The 12,500-nt window shown below is 35.6% G+C and overlaps 13 non-coding genes across 13 annotated transcripts in view; all 13 read left to right on the top strand.

Moving 5' to 3' along the window:
* The window catches only part of TRNAY-GUA (transfer RNA tyrosine (anticodon GUA)), a 90-nt gene extending 62 nt beyond the window's left edge, over positions 1–28 (top strand). The window contains exon 2 of the tRNA in view: positions 1–28. This exon is cut by the window's left edge and continues 8 nt beyond it. This is a non-coding gene — a tRNA (tRNA-Tyr).
* Positions 29–267: 239 nt separating this feature from the next.
* Positions 268–349, top strand: TRNAS-AGA (transfer RNA serine (anticodon AGA)). Its single transcript has one exon. It is a non-coding gene; the product is annotated as a tRNA-Ser (tRNA).
* A 1,167-nt stretch (positions 350–1,516) lies between these two features.
* On the top strand, positions 1,517–1,599 carry TRNAT-AGU (transfer RNA threonine (anticodon AGU)). The gene has a single exon. It is a non-coding gene; the product is annotated as a tRNA-Thr (tRNA).
* Positions 1,600–2,767: 1,168 nt separating this feature from the next.
* TRNAS-AGA (transfer RNA serine (anticodon AGA)) lies at positions 2,768–2,849 on the top strand. Its single transcript has one exon. It is a non-coding gene; the product is annotated as a tRNA-Ser (tRNA).
* Positions 2,850–3,751: 902 nt separating this feature from the next.
* Positions 3,752–3,841, top strand: TRNAY-GUA (transfer RNA tyrosine (anticodon GUA)). Its single transcript is given in 2 exon segments — positions 3,752–3,788; positions 3,806–3,841. It is a non-coding gene; the product is annotated as a tRNA-Tyr (tRNA).
* Positions 3,842–4,080: 239 nt separating this feature from the next.
* Positions 4,081–4,162, top strand: TRNAF-AAA (transfer RNA phenylalanine (anticodon AAA)). Its single transcript has one exon. It is a non-coding gene; the product is annotated as a tRNA-Phe (tRNA).
* Positions 4,163–5,000: 838 nt separating this feature from the next.
* Positions 5,001–5,090, top strand: TRNAY-GUA (transfer RNA tyrosine (anticodon GUA)). The gene is given in 2 exon segments: positions 5,001–5,037; positions 5,055–5,090. It is a non-coding gene; the product is annotated as a tRNA-Tyr (tRNA).
* A 239-nt stretch (positions 5,091–5,329) lies between these two features.
* TRNAF-AAA (transfer RNA phenylalanine (anticodon AAA)) lies at positions 5,330–5,411 on the top strand. Its single transcript has one exon. It is a non-coding gene; the product is annotated as a tRNA-Phe (tRNA).
* A 2,215-nt stretch (positions 5,412–7,626) lies between these two features.
* TRNAY-GUA (transfer RNA tyrosine (anticodon GUA)) lies at positions 7,627–7,716 on the top strand. The gene is given in 2 exon segments: positions 7,627–7,663; positions 7,681–7,716. It is a non-coding gene; the product is annotated as a tRNA-Tyr (tRNA).
* A 239-nt stretch (positions 7,717–7,955) lies between these two features.
* Positions 7,956–8,037, top strand: TRNAS-AGA (transfer RNA serine (anticodon AGA)). Its single transcript has one exon. It is a non-coding gene; the product is annotated as a tRNA-Ser (tRNA).
* Positions 8,038–8,939: 902 nt separating this feature from the next.
* Positions 8,940–9,029, top strand: TRNAY-GUA (transfer RNA tyrosine (anticodon GUA)). Its single transcript is given in 2 exon segments — positions 8,940–8,976; positions 8,994–9,029. It is a non-coding gene; the product is annotated as a tRNA-Tyr (tRNA).
* A 1,552-nt stretch (positions 9,030–10,581) lies between these two features.
* On the top strand, positions 10,582–10,663 carry TRNAS-AGA (transfer RNA serine (anticodon AGA)). Its single transcript has one exon. It is a non-coding gene; the product is annotated as a tRNA-Ser (tRNA).
* A 1,230-nt stretch (positions 10,664–11,893) lies between these two features.
* On the top strand, positions 11,894–11,975 carry TRNAS-AGA (transfer RNA serine (anticodon AGA)). Its single transcript has one exon. It is a non-coding gene; the product is annotated as a tRNA-Ser (tRNA).
* Positions 11,976–12,500: the final 525 nt, after the last annotated feature.

Consider the following 12,500-nt stretch of genomic DNA (forward strand, 5'->3'; position numbering starts at 1 on the left):
GTCGCTGGTTCAATTCTGGCTTGAAGGATGACGCTTTCGATAAACTTAGATGTCAGTACTGACATTTTACAAACCCAAAACTATACCAAGTATAAAGCATTCTCCAAGTTATATTTTAAAAATCATTAACGCAGGCCACTGTGGTCAGGATTAACTTCCCATGGAAATCATCTCTGATACAATATTACTTCAGTCATCCTCACAGCCTGAAATGAAGTAGCTCAACCCATAGAGAAACTTTTGTGAAAACATCACATTGAATGATAGGTAGTCGTGGCCGAGTGGTTAAGGCGATGGACTAGAAATCTATTGGGGTCTCCCCGCGCAGGTTCAAATCCTGCCGACTACAACCACATGGTTGAAATATTTTTCAGAAAATTTGCTAAAAGCTTGAAACCAGTGATATTCAGGGTGAGTCAGGAACTGGCACATCAAAATCTTTTGGATGCCTGCCTGTTCTCTCTTTCTCTATCCATCATTCTCCTCCTCTCCTTGAGACTGAGCCCAGGAATCTCAGCAGCTATATTAAGTAGCATTTATTAATTACAAATGCATTTTGAATGTCAAATTTGTAAGAAAGTTTTGTACATTTAGCAAAATATCAAATTCATTTGAAAGAAAATGATGTCCACTCAAAGTAAAAAGAGCTTTGGTTACTTTCAATGCACAACATTTTACTTTCAAATCGTGTCAGATGACTTTCAGTGCTAATTATTATATCATTAACCTCTCCTTTATTAAAAATTGTGCTTTAATGCAAAAAAAGAAAAATAATTGTCTGTGCATACTCTCATATAGCACAATTATCTTCACTAGCTCAAAAGGGCCGCTCATTGTCCAAAATGAATTGTCAAATCAGAACAAACAATGGAATATCCCCATCATTCCTGGAACACTTGATTAGTTTACAAAACAAGCAAAATTTAAAAGAGTGTAGAAGGTTTGATAGGCTCAAGCATCTCTAATCTTGATGTAAGTTTGGCTACACTAAAAAATCTATTGAAAGTGATATTTTCCAAATGATTAAACATGACAATTTGTGTGATAAAGCAACACAGGAATAAGTAGTTGAATCTCTTTTGTGTAGTCAAATAATTTTTCATTTTGCTTGGAAAGTTGATAATGTTTAAAATTAACACTCAATCATTTTAATAGCACGTAATATCACAGTTGTACAATCATGGAATCCTTCGATAGCTCAGCTGGTAGAGCGGAAGACTATAGAGGAGATTGGTAAAGAAGTCCTTAGGTCGCTGGTTCAATTCTGGCTCGAAGGATGACGCTTTTGATAAACTTAGATGTCAGTACTGACATTTTACAAACACAAAACTATACCAAGTATAAAGCATTCTCCAAGTTATATTTTAAAAATCATTAACGCAGGCCACTGTGGTCAGGATTAACTTCCCATGGAAATCATCTCTGATACAATATTACTTCAGTCATCCTCACAGCCTGAAATGAAGTAGCTCAACCCATAGAGAAACTTTTGTGAAAACATCACATAGCATGAGAGGTAGTCGTGGCCGAGTGGTTAAGGAGATGGACTAGTAAATCTATTGGGGTCTCCCCGCGCAGGTTCAAATCCTGCCAACTACAACCACATGGTTGTTTTCTTTTTCAGAAAATTTGCTAAAAGCTTGAAACCAGTGATATTCAGGGTGAGTCACGAACTGGCACATCAAAATCTTTTGGATGCCTGCCTGTTCTCGCTTTCTCTATCCGTCATTCTCCTCCTCTCCTTGAGACTGAGCCCAGGAATCTCAGCAGCTATATTAAGTAGCATTTATTAATTACAAATGCATTTTGAATGTCAAATTTGTAAGAAAGTTTTGTACATTTAGCAAAATATCAAATTCATTTGAAAGAAAATGATGTCCACTCAAAGTAAAAAGAGCTTTGGTTACTTTCAAAGCACAACATTTTACTTTCAAATCGTGTCAGATGACTTTCAGTGCTAATTATTATATCATTAACCTCTCCTTTATTAAAAATTGTGCTTTAATGCAAAAAAAGAAAAATAATTGTCTGTGCATACTCTCATGTAGCACAATTATCTTCACTAGCTCAAAAGGGCCGCTCATTGTCCAAAATGAATTGTCAAATCAGAACAAACAATGGAATATCCCCATCATTCCTGGAACACTTGATTAGTTTAAAAAACAAGCAAAATTTAAAAGAGTGTAGAAGGTTTGATAGGCTCAAGCATCTCTAATCTTGATGTAAGTTTGGCTACACTAAAAAATCTATTGAAAGTGATATTTTCCAAATAATTAAACATGACAATTTGTGTGATAAAGCAACACAGGAATAAGTAGTTGAATCTCTTTTGTGTAGTCAAATCATTTTTCATTTTGCTTGGAAAGTTGATAATGTTTAAAATTAACACTCAATCATTTTAATAGCACGTAATATCACAGGTGTATGATCATGGAATTCTTTGATAGCTCAACTGGTAGAGCGGAGGACTGTAGAGGAGATTGGTAAAGAAATCCTTAGGTCGCTGGTTCAATTCTGGCTTGAAGGATGACGCTTTTGATAAACTTAGATGTCAGTACTGACATTTTAGAAACCCAAAACTATACCAAGTATAAAGCATTCTCCAAGTTATATTTTAAAAATCATTAACGCAGGCCACTGTGGTCAGGATTAACTTCCCATGGAAATCATCTCTGATACAATATTACTTCAGTCATCCTCACAGCCTGAAATGAAGTAGCTCAACCCTTTAGAGAAACTTTTGTGAAAACATCACATTGAATGAGAGGTAGTCGTGGCCGAGTGGTTAAGGCGATGGACTAGAAATCTATTGGGGTCTCCCCGCGCAGGTTCAAATCCTGCCGACTACAACCACATGGTTGAAATATTTTTCAGAAAATTTGCTAAAAGCTTGAAACCAGTGATATTCAGGGTGAGTCAGGAACTGGCACATCAAAATCTTTTGGATGCCTGCCTGTTCTCTCTTTCTCTATCCATCATTCTCCTCCTCTCCTTGAGACTGAGCCCAGGAATCTCAGCAGCTATATTAAGTAGCATTTATTAATTACAAATGCATTTTGAATGTCAAATTTGTAAGAAAGTTTTGTACATTTAGCAAAATATCAAATTCATTTGAAAGAAATGATGTCCACTCAAAGTAAAAAGAGCTTTGGTTACTTTCAAAGCACAACATTTTACTTTCAAATCGTGTCAGATGACTTTCAGTGCTAATTATTATATCATTAACCTCTCCTTTATTAAAAATTGTGCTTTAATGCAAAAACAGAAAAATAATTGTCTGTGCATACTCTCATGTAGCACAATTATCTTCACTAGCTCAAAAGGGCCGCTCATTGTCCAAAATGAATTGTCAAATCAGAACAAACAATGGAATATCCCTATCATTCCTGGAACACTTGATTAGTTTACAAAACAAGCAAAATTTAAAAGAGTGTAGAAGGTTTGATAGGCTCAAGCATCTCTAATCTTGATGTAAGTTTGGCTACACTAAAAAAATCTATTGAAAGTGCTTTCCAAACTAGCTCTGTAGCCAGTTGATAGTAATTGCACAAATATAAGTCAAACTATTAGTGATATTTTCCAAATGATTAAACATGACAATTTGTGTGATAAACAAACACAGGAATAAGTAGTTGAATCTCTTTTGTGTAGTCAAATAATTTTTCATTTTGCTTGGAAAGTTGATAATGTTTAAAATTAACACTCAATCATTTTAATAGCATGTAATATCACAGTTGTACGATCATGGAATCCTTCGATAGCTCAGCTGGTAGAGCGGAAGACTGTAGAGGAGATTGGTAAAGAAATCCTTAGGTCGCTGGTTCAATTCCGGCTCGAAGGATGATGCTTTTGATAAACTTAGATGTCAGTACTGACATTTAACAAACCCAAAACTATACCAAGTATAAAGCATTCTCCAAGTTATATTTTAAAAATCATTAACGCAGGCCACTGTGGTCAGGATTAACTTCCCATGGAAATCATCTCTGATACAATATTACTTCAGTCATCCTCACAGCCTGAAATGAAGTAGCTCAACCCATAGAGAAACTTTTGTGAAAACATCACATCTAATGAGAGGTAGTCGTGGCCGAGTGGTTAAGGCGATGGACTAAAAATCCATTGGGGTCTCCCCGCACAGGTTCAAATCCTGCTGACTACGACCACATGGTTGTTTTATTTTTCAGAAAATTTACTAAAAGCTTGAAACCAGTGTTGCTCAGGGTGAGTCAGGAACTGGCACATCAAAATCTTTAGGATGCCTGCCTGTTCTCTCTTTCTCTATCAGTCATTCTCCTCCTCTCCTTGAGACTGAGCCCAGGAATCTCAGCAGCCATACTAAGTAGCATTTATTAATTACAAATGCATTTTGAATGTCAAATTTGTAAGAAAGTTTTGTACATTTAGCAAAATATCAAATTCATTTGAAAGAAAATGATGTCCACTCAAAGTAAAAAGAGCTTTGTTTACTTTCAATGCACAACATTTTACTTTCAAATCGTGTCAGATGACTTTCAGTGCTAATTATTATATCATTAACCTCTCCTTTATTAAAAATTGTGCTTTAATGCAAAAAAAGAAAAATAATTGTCTGTGCATACTCTCATGTAGCACAATTATCTTCACTAGCTCAAAAGGGCCGCTCATTGTCCAAATTTAATTGTCAAATCAGAACAAACAATGGAATATCCCCATCATTCCTGGAACACTTGATTAGTTTACAAAACAAGCAAAATTTAAAAGAGTGTAGAAGGTTTGATAGGCTCAAGCATCTCTAATCTTGATGTAAGTTTGGCTACACTAAAAAATCTATTGAAAGTGATATTTTCCAAATGATTAAACATGACAATTTGTGTGATAAAGCAACACAGGAATAAGTAGTTGAATCTCTTTTGTGTAGTCAAATAATTTTTTATTTAGCTTGGAAAGTTGATAATGTTTAAAATTAACACTCAATCATTTTAATAGCACGTAATATCACAGGTGTAAGATCATGGAGCCCTTCGATAGCTCAACTGGTAGAGCGGAGGACTGTAGAGGAGATTGGTACAGAAATCCTTAGGTCGCTGGTTCAATTCCGGCTCGAAGGATGATGCTTTTGATAAACTTAGATGTCAGTACTGACATTTAACAAACCCAAAACTATACCAAGTATAAAGCATTCTCCAAGTTATATTTTAAAAATCATTAACGCAGGCCACTGTGGTCAGGATTAACTTCCCATGGAAATCATCTCTGATACAATATTACTTCAGTCATCCTCACAGCCTGAAATGAAGTAGCTCAACCCATAGAGAAACTTTTGTGAAAACATCACATCTAATGAGAGGTAGTCGTGGCCGAGTGGTTAAGGCGATGGACTAAAAATCCATTGGGGTCTCCCCGCACAGGTTCAAATCCTGCCGACTACGACCACATGGCTGTTTTATTTTTCAGAAAATTTGCTAAAAGCTTGAAACCAGTGATATTCAGGGTAAGTCAGGAACTGGCACATCCAAATCTTTTGGATGCCTGCCTGTTCTCTCTTTCTCTATCCGTCATTCTCCTCCTCTCCTTGAGACTGAGCCCAGGAATCTCAGCAGCTATATTAAGTAGCATTTATTAATTACAAATGCATTTTGAATGTCAAATTTGTAAGAAAGTTTTGTACATTTAGCAAAATATCAAATTCATTTGAAAGAAAAGGATGTCCACTCAAAGTAAAAAGAGCTTTGGTTACTTTCAATGCACAACATTTTACTTTCAAATCGTGTCAGATGACTTTCAGTGCTAATTATTATATCATTAACCTCTCCTTTATTAAAAATTGTGCTTTAATGCAAAAAAAGAAAAATAATTGTTTGTGCATACTCTCATGTAGCACAATTATCTTCACTAGCTCAAAAGGGCCGCTCATTGTCCAAAATGGATTGTCAAATCAGAACAAACAATGGAATATCCCCATCATTCCTGGAACACTTGATTAGTTTACAAAACAAGCAAAATTCAAAAGAGTGTAGAAGGTTTGATAGGCTCAAGCATCTCTAATCTTGATGTAAGTTTGGCTACACTAAAAAATCTATTGAAAGTGCTTTCCAAACTAGCTCTGTAGCCAGTTGATGGTAATTGCACAAATATAAGTCAAACTATTAGTGATATTTTCCAAATGATTAAACATGACAATTTGTGTGATAACGCAATACAGGAATAAGTAGTTGAATCTCTTTTGTGTAGTCAAATCATTTTTCATTTTGCTTGGAAAGTTGATAATGTTTAAAATTAACACTCAATCATTTTAATAGCACGTAATATCACAGTTGTACGATCATGGAATCATTCAATATCTCAACTGGTAGAGCGAGGGACTGTAGAGGAGATTGGTACAGAAATCCTTAGGTCGCTGGTTTTATTCCGGCTCAAAAGATGAAGCTTTTGATAAACTTAGATGTCAGTACTGACATTTTACAAACCCAAAACTATACCAAGTATAAAGCATTCTCCAAGATATATTTTAAAAATCATTAACGCAGGTCACTGTGGTCAGGATTAACTTCCCATGGAAATCATCTCTGATACAATATTACTTCAGTCATCCTCACAGCCTGAAATGAAGTAGCTCAACCCATAGAGAAACTTTTGGGAAAACAACACATTGCTTGAGAGGTAGTCGTGGCTGAGTGGATAAGGGGATGAACTAGAAATCCATTGGGGTCTCCCCATGCAGGTTCAAATCCTGCCGACTACGACCACATGGCTGTTTTATTTTTCAGAAAATTTGCTAAAAGCTTGAAACCAGTGATATTCAGGGTAAGTCAGGAACTGGCACATCCAAATCTTTTGGATGCCTGCCTGTTCTCTCTTTCTCTATCCGTCATTCTCCTCCTCTCCTTGAGACTGAGCCCAGGAATCTCAGCAGCCATACTAAGTAGCATTTATTAATTACAAATGCATTTTGAATGTCAAATTTGTAAGAAAGTTTTGTACATTTAGCAAAATATCAAATTCATTTGAAAGAAAAAGATGTCCACTCAAAGTAAAAAGAGCTTTGGTTACTTTCAATGCACAACATTTTACTTTCAAATCGTGTCAGATGACTTTCAGTGCTAATTATTATATCATTAACCTCTCCTTTATTAAAAATTGTGCTTTAATGCAAAAAAAGAAAAATAATTGTCTGTGCATACTCTCATGTAGCACGATTATCTTCACTAGCTCAAAAGGTCCGCTCATTGTCCAAAATGAATGGTCAAATCAGAACAAACAATGGAATATCCCCATCATTCCTGGAACACTTGATTAGTTTACAAAACAAGCAAAATTTAAAAGAGTGTAGAAGGTTTGATAGGCTCAAGCATCTCTAATCTTGATGTAAGTTTGGCTACACTAAAAAATCTATTGAAAGTGCTTTCCAAACTAGCTCTGTTGCCAGTTGATAGTATATGCACAAATATAAGTTAAACTATTAGTGATATTTTCCAAATGATTAAACATGACAATTTGTGTGATAAAGCAACACAGGAATAAGTAGTTGAATCTCTTGTGTGTAGTCAAATCATTTTTCATTTTGCTTGGAAAGTTGATAATGTTTAAAATTAACACTCAATCATTTTAATAGCACGTAATATCACAGAGGTATGCTCATGGAATCCTTCGATAGCTCAGCTGGTAGAGCGGAGGACTGTAGAGGAGATTGGTACAAAAATCCTTAGGTTGCTGGTTCGATTCCGGCTCTTAGGATGACGCTTTTGATAAACTTAGATTTAAGTACTGACATTTTACAAACCCAAAACTATACCAAGTATAAAGCATTCTCCAAGTTATATTTTAAAAATCATTAATGCAGGTCACTGTGGTCAGGATTAACTTCCCATGGAAATCATCTCTGATACAATATTACTTCATTCATCCTCACAGCCTGAAATGAAGTAGCTCAACCCATAGAGAAACTTTTGTGAAAACATAACATTGTATGAGAGGTAGTCCTGGCCGAGTGGTTAAGGCGATGGACTAGAAATCCATTGGGGTCTCCCCGCGCAGGTTTAAATCCTGCTGACTACGACCACATGGTTGTTTTATTTTTCAGAAAATTTACTAAAAGCTTGAAACCAGTGTTGCTCAGGGTGAGTCAGGTACTGGCACATCAAAATCTTTAGGATGCCTGCCTGTTCTCTCTTTCTCTATTTGTCATTCTCCTCCTCTCCTTGAGACTGAGCCCAGGAATCTCAGCAGCCATACTAAGTAGCATTTATTAATTACAAATGCATTTTGAATGTCAAATTTGTAAGAAAGTTTTGTACATTAGGCAAAATATCAAATTCATTTGAAAGAAAATGATGTCCACTCAAAGTAAAAAGAGCTTTGGTTACTTTCAATGCACAACATTATTCTTTCAAATCGTGTCAGATGACTTTCAGTGCTAATTATTATATCATTAACCTCTCCTTTATTAAAAATTGTGCTTTAATGCATAAAAAGAAAAATAAATGTCTGTGCATACTCTCATGTAGCATAATTATCTTCACTAGCTCAAAAGGGCCGCTCATTGTCCAAAATGAATTGTCAAATCAGAACAAACAATGGAATATCCCAATCATTCCTGGAACACTTGATTAGTTTACAAAACAAGCAAAATTCAAAAGAGTGTAGAAGGTTTGATAGGCTCAAGCATCTCTAATCTTGATGTAAGTTTGGCTACACTAAAAAATCTATTGAAAGTGCTTTCCAAACTAGCTCTGTAGACAGTTGATAGTATATGCACAAATATAAGTCAAACTATTAGTGATATTTTCCAAATGATTAAACATGACAATTTGTGTGATAAAGCAACACAGGAATAAGTAGTTGAATCTCTTTTGTGTAGTCAAATAATTTTTCATTTTGCTTGGAAAGTTGATAATGTTTAAAAATAACACTCAATCATTTTAATAGCACGTAATATCACAGGTGAATGATCATGGAATCCTTCGATAGCTCAGTTGGTAGAGCGGAGGACTGTAGAGGAGATTGGTACAGAAGTCTTTAGGTCGCTGGTTCAATTCCGGCTCGAAGGATGAAGCTTTTGATAAACTTAGATGTCAGTACTGACATTTTACAAACCCAAAACTATACCAAGTATAAAGCATTCTCCAAGTTATATTTTAAAAATCATTAACGCAGGTCACTGTGGTCAGGATTAACTTCCCATGGAAATCTTCTCTGATACAATATTACTTCATTCATCCTCACAGCCTGAAATGAAGTAGCTCAACCCATAGAGAAACTTTTGTGAAAACATAACATTTCATGAGAGGTAGTCCTGACCGTGTGGTTAAGGCGATGGACTAGAAATCCATTGTGGTCTCCCTGCGCAGGTTCAAATCCTGCCGACTACGACCACATGATTGTTTTATTTATCAGAAAATTTACTAAAAGCTTGAAACCAGTGTTGCTCAGGGTGAGTCAGGAACTGGCACATCAAAATCTTTAGGATGCCTGCCTGTTCTCTCTTTCTCTATCCGTCATTCTCCTCCTCTACTTGAGACTGAGCCCAGGAATCTCAGCAGCCATACTAAGTAGCATTTATTAATTACAAATGCATTTTGAATGTCGAATTTGTAAGAAAGTTTTGTACATTAGGCAAAATATCAAATTCATTTGAAAGAAAATGATGTCCACTCAAAGTAAAAAGAGCTTTGGTTACTTTCAATGCACAACATTTTAATTTCAAATCGTGTCAGATGACTTTCAGTGCTAATTATTATATCATTAACCTCTCCTTTATTAAAAATTGTGCTTTAATGCCAAAAAAGAAAAATAATTGTCTGTGCATACTCTCATGTAGCACGATTATCTTCACAAGCTCAAACGGGCCGCTCATTGTCCAAAATGAATTGTCAAATCAGAACAAACAATGGAATATCCCCATCATTCCTGTAACACTTGATTAGTTTACAAAACAAGCAAAATGTAAAAGAGTGTAGAAGGTTTGATAGGCTCAAGCATCTCTAATCTTGATGTAAGTTTGGCTACACTAAAAAATCTATTGAAAGTGCTTTCCAAACTAGCTCTGTAGCCAGTTGATAGTAATTGCACAAATATAAGTCAAACTATTAGTGATATTTTCCAAATGATTAAACATGACAATTTGTGTGATAAAGCAACACAGGAATAAGTAGTTGAATCTCTTTTGTGTAGTCAAATCATTTTTCATTTTGCTTGGAAAGTTGATAATGTTTAAAATTAACACTCAATCATTTTAATAGCACGTATTATCACAGAGGAACAATCATGGAATCCTTCGATAGCTCAGCTGGTAGAGTGGAGGACTGTAGAGGAGATTAGTACAGAAATCCTTAGGTCGCTGGTTCAATTTCGTCTCGAAGGATGAAGCTTTTGATAAACTTAGATGTCAGTACTGACATTTTACAAACCCAAAACTATACCAAGTATAAAGCATTCTCCAAGTTATATTTTAAAAATCATTAACGCAGGTCACTGTGGTCAGGATTAACTTCCCATGGAAATCATCTCTGATACAATATTACTTCAGTCATCCTCACAGCCTGAAATGAAGCAGCTCAACCCATAGAGAAACTTTTGTGAAAACATCACATTGCATGAGAGGTAGTCGTGGCCGAGTGGTTAAGGCGATGGACTAGAAATCCATTGGGGTCTCCCCGTGCAGGTTCAAATCCTGCCAACTACGACCACATGGTTGTTTTATTTTTCAGAAAATTTACTAAAAGCTTGAAACCAGTGTTTCTCAGGGTGAGTCAGGAACTGGCACATCAAAATCTTTAGGATGCCTGCCTGTTCTCTCTTTCTCTATCCGTCATTCTCCTCCTCTACTTGAGACTGAGCCCAGGAATCTCAGCAGCCATACTAAGTAGCATTTATTAATTAATATGCATTTTGAATGTCAAATTTGTAAGAAAGTTTTGTACATTAGGCAAAATATCAAATTCATTTGAAAGAAAATGATGTCCACTCAAAGTAAAAAGAGCTTTGGTTACTTTCAATGCACAACATTTTACTTTCAAATCGTGTCAGATGACTTTCAGTGCTAATTATTATATCATTAACCTCTCCTTTATTAAAAATTGTGCTTTAATGCAAAAAAAGAAAAATAATTGTCTGTGCATACTCTCATGTAGCACGATTATCTTCACTAGCTCAAAAGGGCCGCTCATTGTCCAAAATGAATGGTCAAATCAGAACAAACAATGGAATATCCCCATCATTCCTGTAACACTTGATTAGTTTACAAAACAAGCAAAATTTAAAAGAGTGTAGAAGGTTTGATAGGCTCAAGCATCTCTAATCTTGATGTAAGTTTGGCTACACTAAAAAATCTATTGAAAGTGCTTTCCAAACTAGCTCTGTAGCCAGTTGATAGTATATGCACAAATATAAGTCAAACTATTAGTGATATTTTCCAAATAATTAAACATGACAATTTGTGTGATAAAGCAACACAGGAATAAGTAGTTGAATCTCTTGTGTGTAGTCAAATCATTTTTCATTTTGCTTGGAAAGTTGATAATGTTTAAAATTAACACTCAATCATTTTAATAGCACGTAATATCACAGTCGTACAATTATGGAATCCTTCGATAGCTCAGCTAGTAGAGCGGAAGACTGTAGAGGAGTTTGGTACAGAAATCCTTAGGTCGCTGGTTCAATTCCGGCTCGTAGGATGATGCTTTTGATAAACTTAGATGTCAGTACTGACATTTTACAAACCCAAAACTATACCAAGTATAAAGCATTCTCCAAGTTATATTTTAAAAATCATTAATGCAGGTCACTGTGGTCAGGATTAACTTCCCATGGAAATCATCTCTGATACAATATTACTTCATTCATCCTCACAGCCTGAAATGAAGTAGCTCAACCCATAGAGAAACTTTTGTGAAAACATCACAGTGCATGAGAGGTAGTCGTGGCAGAGTGGTTAAGGCGATGGACTAGAAATCCATTGGGGTCTACCCGCACAGGTTCAAATCCTGCCGACTACGACCGCATGGTTCTTTTATTTTTCAGAAAATTTACTAAAAGCTTGAAACCAGTGTTGCTCAGGGTGAGTCAGGTACTGGCACATCAAAATCTTTAGGATGCCTGCCTGTTCTCTCTTTCTCTATCCGTCATTCTCCTCCTCTACTTGAGACTGAGCCCAGGAATCTCTGCAGCCATACTAAGTAGCATTTATTAATTACAAATGCATTTTGTATGTCAAATTTGTAAGAAAGTTTTGTACATTAGGCAAAATATCAAATTCACTTGAAAGAAAATGATGTCCACACAAAGTAAAAAGAGCTTTGGTTACTTTCAATGCACAACATTTTACTTTCAAATCGTGTCAGATGACTTTCAGTGCTAATTATTATATCATTAACCTCTCCTTTATTAAAAATTGTGCTTTAATGCAAAAAAAGAAAAATAATTGTCTGTGCATACTCTCATGTAGCACGATTATCTTCACTAGCTCAAAAGGGCCGCTCATTGTCCAAAATGAATTGTCAAATCAGAACAAACAATGGAAT

This window comes from Pseudophryne corroboree, chromosome 4 (genome assembly GCF_028390025.1).
Source record: "Pseudophryne corroboree isolate aPseCor3 chromosome 4, aPseCor3.hap2, whole genome shotgun sequence".
In the NCBI taxonomy this organism is placed as follows: Eukaryota; Metazoa; Chordata; class Amphibia; order Anura; family Myobatrachidae; genus Pseudophryne; species Pseudophryne corroboree.